The sequence below is a fragment of the Salmo salar genome, chromosome ssa01 (assembly GCF_905237065.1).
Source record: "Salmo salar chromosome ssa01, Ssal_v3.1, whole genome shotgun sequence".
Lineage (NCBI taxonomy): Eukaryota > Metazoa > Chordata > Actinopteri > Salmoniformes > Salmonidae > Salmo > Salmo salar.
In genome coordinates, this window is record NC_059442.1 from 96,643,725 (window position 1) to 96,650,803 (window position 7,079).

Below are 7,079 nucleotides of genomic sequence, written 5' to 3' on the forward strand. Positions count from 1 at the left end.
TATCAGTTAACTAAGGTAGGTAAAACAACCACATATCACTCAACTAAGGTAGGTAAAACAACCACATATCACTCAACTAAGGTAGGTAAAACAACCACGTATCACTCAACTAAGGTAGGTAAAACAACCACATATCACTCAACTAAGGTAGGTAAAACAACCACGTATCAGTCAACTAAGGTAGGTAAAACAACCACATATCAGTTAACTAAGGTAGGTAAAACAACCACATATCACTCAACTAAGGTCGGTAAAACAACCACATATCAGTCAACTAAGGTAGGTAAAACAACCATCAGTCAACTAAGGTCGGTAAAACACCCACATATCAGTCAACTAAGGTCGGTAAAACAACCACATTTCAGTCAACTAAGGTCGGTAAAACAACCACATATCAGTCAACTAAGGTCGGTAAAACAACCACATATCAGTCAACTAAGGTCGGTAAAACAACCATCAGTCAACTAAGGTCGGTAAAACAACCACATATCAGTCAACTAAGGTAGGTAAAACAACCATCAGTCAACTAAGGTCGGTAAAACAACCACATATCAGTCAACTAAGGTAGGTAAAACCACCATCAGTCATTTCAAGTAAAAACATAATTCAATAAAGCAGCTATCAAAGCTAGTAAGACAAGTGCAAGAAAGAAATTGATTGATTAATTATCTGAATTATGTAATCAACGAATGTAATGAATCAATATCAATGTAATCGAACACAGGAGACTGCACATGAATCCCATTAAAATGACTGTAATTTACTGGTTTTCTATTTCATTCTGTGGGAGCCTGACATACAGGCTTGTTTTGTCCCTCAACACAGACTGCAAATCAACAGCAGAATACCTTCCTGTGTACCTTCCCATGTATCTTCCCGTGTATCTTCCCATGTAGCTTGTTGAGTGCAACACCACTCCAACTACACAAGCCCGTTAGGCAATTAGATATATATATATATATCTAGACATTCAGGCTTCCCGTGCACTGTGCTTGTGTAGTTGGAGTGGTGTTGTACTCAACAAGCTGCACGATACACGGGAAGGAGCTCTGCTGTTGATCTGCAGACAGTCTCTGTGTTGAGGGACAAAACAAGCTACGGTCTCCCACCTAGTCTCATGCTGTGCAGTCATTGGTGTCTACTCATGGTTTTATGTACAACATTTGGCACCAAAGCAGTCAGTGAAGGATCCTAAAGTGCATCCCTGTGCAGTACCTGAGATAATAGTGGATACGTCAGTGTATACTTCTGGACTGGTTAGGTTGTCACAGTATCATGGGGCTACATTTTACCCTGCAGGAGGAAATAACACAGAGGAGAGAAACTTTAAAATGTCCCAAAGCTAAAACCGAAAACAAATCCGTTTGGCTTTACACATGTCAATGATCTAAAAATAACGAACAAGGTAGTTCTTAATTCAAAGGGAAGATTTGACAAAGCTAGGGCACGACTCACCGCATCTGAATATCTCTGGGGAGAGATTTCTCTCCCTGATGACGGTTAATACTTTCCCCTCAGTTTATCATCTTTTGTCCTGGCCGACAACCTTTTTTTAACAGCCTTTCTCCCCTGACTCCCTGGGGTCAACACTGACTGTACAACCGGTCTACATACTAAGGCCAGACTCCCGTTTTGGTACTCACACTTTCCATTGGACAAAGTATTGTTGGTCGTTGGCAGAGTTGGCATGTTGCTTCCAGTGCAAGACACTTCTGTAGTCCAGGGAGTGGAATTTCACCTCCTGTGGGGCGAAGACATCTAGAGGAGTATACTTTGCCTGAAATGGAGACCAGTGTCATGAAGCAAGACTTTTTCACCTAACTGTAAGAAAGATACACATTTAAGGCATTTGATATTCATGCAACATGCATCATGTTGAATATTAAGACGGGACTTACTCTGTGAGCAGCGACTGAGGAAGAACAGCAGTAGAACAGGGATCAGGACGAATGCACTGTGTGTATTGTTGTGAAATTGTTAGATATTACTGCACTGTTGGAGCTAGAAACACAAGCATTTCGCAACACCCGCAATAACATCTGCTTAACATGTATGTGACCAATAAAATTAGATTTTGATTTGATTCCATGTTAGCTGTAGTAAGGTATTATGACCTACAGACCTGGCTCAGCAATGTGCCTGACATACAGACCTGGCTCAGCACTGTACCTGACATACAGACCCGGCTCAGCACCGTACCTGACATACAGACCCGGCTCATCACCGTACCTGACATACAGACCCGGCTCATCACCGTACCTGACATACAGACCTGGCTCAGCTCTGTACCTTCTAGAAAAAAGAAACGCACACCTATAAAGGCGAGGTGCTGGCTAGCGGAGTAGAAAACTAGAAAATAAGGGAAAGCCGCACACTCTAAGAGCTCAGATGCATCTGAGCTCTTAGAGTGTGCGGCTTTCCCTTATTTTCTACTCAGCTCTGTACCTGACATACAGACCTGCCTCAGCTCTGTGCCTGACAGCTCTGTGCCTGACATACAGACCTGCCTCAGCTCTGTGCCTGACAGCTCTGTGTCTGACATACAGACCCGGCTCATCACTGTACCTGACATACAGACCTGCCTCAGCTCTGTGTCTGACATACAGACCCGGCTCATCACTGTACCTGACATACAGACCTGGCTCAGCTCTGTGCCTGACATACAGACCTGGCTCATCACTGTACCTGACATACAGACCTGCCTCAGCTCTGTGCCTGACAGCTCTGCGCCTGACATACAGACCTGCCTCAGCTCTGTGCCTGACAGCTCTGTGCCTGACATACAGACCTGCCTCAGCTCTGTGCCTGACAGCTCTGTGCCTGACAGCTCTGTGTCTGACATACAGACCTGCCTCAGCTCTGTGCCTGACATACAGACCTGCCTCAGCTCTGTGCCTGACATACAGACCTGCCTCAGCTCTGTGCCTGACAGCTCTGTGCCTGACAGCTCTGTGCCTGACATACAGACCTGCCTCAGCTCTGTGTCTGACATACAGACCTGCCTCAGCTCTGTGCCTGACATACAGACCTGCCTCAGCTCTGTGCCTGACATACAGACCTGCCTCAGCTCTGTGCCTGACAGCTCTGTGCCTGACAACAAACTGACATTGATTTTGTAGTTCATATTTACAATAAATCGTCCCACTTATGAAGATAGAGAAGAAACTTTGTGATAATATAAATTAGCAATATGAATGTACAGTATGTAACCCCTACTGCACTGTCATGTATATACTCAATGCTACTGCACTGTCATATGTATATACTGAACACTACTGAATATTATATGCTATATATACAAAAGCATGTGGACACCCCTTCAAATGAGTGGATTCAGATATTTATGCCACACCCTTTGCAGACAGGTGTATAAAATCGAGCACACAGCGATGCAATCTCCATAGACAAATATTGGCAATAGAATGGCACATACTGAAGGGCTCAGTGACTTTCAACATGGCACCGTCATAGGATGCCACCTTTCCAACAAGTCAGTTCGCCACATTTCTGCCCTGCTGGAGCTTCCCCGGCCAACTGTAAGTGCTGCTTCTGGAACCAACGTCAGCACAAGAACTGTTCATCAGGAGCTTCATGAAATGGGTTTCCATGGCCGAGCAGCTGCACACAAGCCTAAAATTACCATGTGCAATGCCAAGCATCAGCTGGAGTGGTGTAAAGCTCACCGCCATGGGACTCTGGAGCAGTGGAAATGCATTCTCTGGAGTGATGAATCACGCTTCACCATCTGGCTGTCCGACGAATCTGGGTTTGGCGGATGCCAGGAGAATGCTACCTGCCCGAATGCATAGTGCCAACTGTAAAGTTTGGTGGAGGAGGAATAGTGGTTTGGGGCTGTTTTTCATGGTTTGGGGAAGGGCCCTTAGTTTCAGTGAAAGGATTTTTTTACGCTACAGCATAAAATGACATTCTAGACAATCCTGTGCTTCCAACTTTGTGGCAACCAGGCCTAATCGAGCCAGGCCTAATCGCCCAACATCAGTACCCGACCTCACTAATGCTCATGGCTTGAACACAGGGCATGGAACAGATGAAAAGCTGACCTTTACCATAATTCCTCACTCCACACTTCAACTTTGTAGTAATTACCATTTATGGCAATTTGTCCACACCTGTGACAAAGCATAAATTAATTAACCCCAATAACCTTCAGAGTCAAAGGAGACTTTGCAGTTGATCAAAACGTACTACCTTTTGCATTATCATAAAAATACCAATGATTCTATATAAGATGTGCTATGATTCGTTTTATGAAAGTATATAATATCCCATTCTGTTCTATATTATGAATATCCCCATGTGGAAACGATGGTGATTCAGAAGTTTTCAAGAATATTCAATGAATGTGCAGGCATTAGAAGGGTTAAGAAGAATGCTTTTGTTGAAGAATCCTGACAACCATTGACCTGGTTGCCTTGGAGCCATTTTGGAGCGTCCCCAGCTGTTCTGTCCCAGCACAGTTTCACGGCGGCCGTCCTTTCTCCACCTGCTCCCCCTGAGAGCCAAGCTTTCGTAACGGCCCTGAGACTCCCACTTCACATCGATTCTCAGAGCTAGAACAACGGGAATATCTGATTTTACTTTTTCACTGGTAGGAATTAAAGGCAGTGGAATTGGCTCCTCTTACTGGAAGCTATTCTAGGGGCCTCTTCCTGATGCACAGTTAGGCCATCCCATTTAGAGAAAACAGGTAGTGCCTGCTTAAAATGTAAAACAAAAGCAAACAGACATCCGGCATTTCTTCCTTATTTAGTAGTAGTGAGGTACTTTGTGAGGTAGCGAGAGACTGAAAAACAGCTTCTACCTCAAGGCCATCAGACTGTTAAACAGCCATCACTAACATTGAGTGGCTGCTGCCAACATACTGACTCAACTCTAGCCACTTTAATAATGGAAAAATAGAGGTAATAAATGTATCACTAGCCACTTTAAACAATGCCACTTATATAATGTTTACATACCCTACATTACTAATCTCGTGTATATACTGTACTCTATACCATCTACTACATCTTGCCTATGCTGTTCGGCCATCACTCATTCATATATTTTTATGTACATATTCTTATTCATTCCTTTACACTTGTGTGTATAAGGTAGTTGTGAAATTGTTAGGTTAGATTACTTGTTAGATATTACTGCATGGTCGGAACTAGAAGCACAAGCATTTCACTACACTCGCATTAACATCTGCTAACCATGTGTATGTGACAAATAACATTTGATTTGATTTATTGCCTTTTAAGGTCTGCTCCACTATTCATTCAATTCTACCTGTTGCTTGGCTTGGTTGAAATATATACTTCCCTTCTACAGTAGATTCTCAAAAATGTATGTACATTTTAAAGTATTTTGTCTGTAATGTCTTTCGTTATATGTCGGACCCCAGTAAGACTAGCTGTCGCCAACGCTTAAAGGCTAGTAAAACTAAATGCATGTTTTTCAACCGATCGCTACCCGCCCGCCCGACTAGCATCACTACTCTGGATGGTTCTGACTTAGAATATGTGGACAACTACAAATACCTAGGTGTCTGGATAGACTGTAAACTCTCCTTTCAGACTCATATTAAACATCTCCAATCCAAAATTAAATCGGCTTCCTATTTCGCAACAAAGCCTCCTTCACACACGCCACCAAACATACCCTCGTAAAACTGACTATCCTACCAATCCTCGACTTCAGCGATGTAATTTACAAAATAGCCTCCAACACTCTACTCAGCAAACTGGATGCAGTCTATCACAGTGCCATCTGTTTTGTCACCAAAGCCCCATATACCACCCACTGTGACCTGTATGCTCTCGTCGGCTGGCCCTTGCTACATATTCGTCGCCAGACCCACTGGCTCCAGGTCATCTATAAGTCTTTGCTAGGTAAAGCCCCGCCTTATCTCAGCTCACTGGTCACAATAACAACACCCACCCGTAGCACGCGCTCCAGCAGGTATATCTCACTGGTCACCACCAAAGCCAACACCTCATTTGGCCGCCTTTCCTTCCAGTTCTCTGCTGCCAATGACTGTAACGAATTGCAAAAATTGCTGAAGTTGGAGACATATCTCCCTCACTAACTTTAAACATCAGCTATCTGAGCAGCTAACCGATTGCTGCAGCTGTACATAGCCCAACTGTAAATAGCCCATCCAATCTACCTATCTCATCCCCATATTGTTTTTATTTACTTTTTTGCACACCAGTATTTCTACTTGCACATCATCTGCATATGTATCACTCCAGTGTTAATTTGCTAAATTGTAATTACTTTGCTACTATGACCTATTTATTGCCTTACCTCACGCAATTTGCACAAACTGTATATATACTTTTTTTTCCTATTGTGTTATTGACTGTACGTTTGCTTATTCAATGTGTAACTCTGTGTTGTTGTTTGTGTCGCACTGCTTTGCTTTATCTTGGCCAGGTCGCAGTAAATGAGAACTTTTTCTTACCTGGTTAAATAAAGGTAAAATAAAAACAAAAAAAAATTACAAAAATTCGGCATCAGCTAATGGGGATTCTAATAAGTTAAATACGTTTAAATTAATTTACATGAAAATGTCATTCAGCCTTCTCTGCAAGCATAACAATTTGTTTGATGTTTAAAATCTGTATTAACATAGTAATTACATTAATACATTTAATTCGCTTTTATTGTATATGTCACGGTTGTCGAAAGGAGGAGCGGACCAAAGTGCAGCGTGTGTCGTTCCACATTTTATTTATACTGTGAAACTATGCAATACATAAACATAAACTAGAGAACAAAACAACAAACCGTGACGCAGAGGTGAAACATACACTACTCAAATCAAATTTATTTGTCACATACACATGGTTAGCAGGTGTTAATGCAAGTGTAGCGAAATGCTTGTGCTTCTAGTTCCGACCATGCAGTAATATCTAACAAGTAATCTACCAATTCCACAACAACTACCTTGTACACACAAGTGTAAAGGAATGAATACGAATATGTACATAAAGATATATAAATGAGTGATGGCCGAACGGCATAGGCAAGATGTAATAGATGGTATGGAGTACAGTATATACATATGAGAT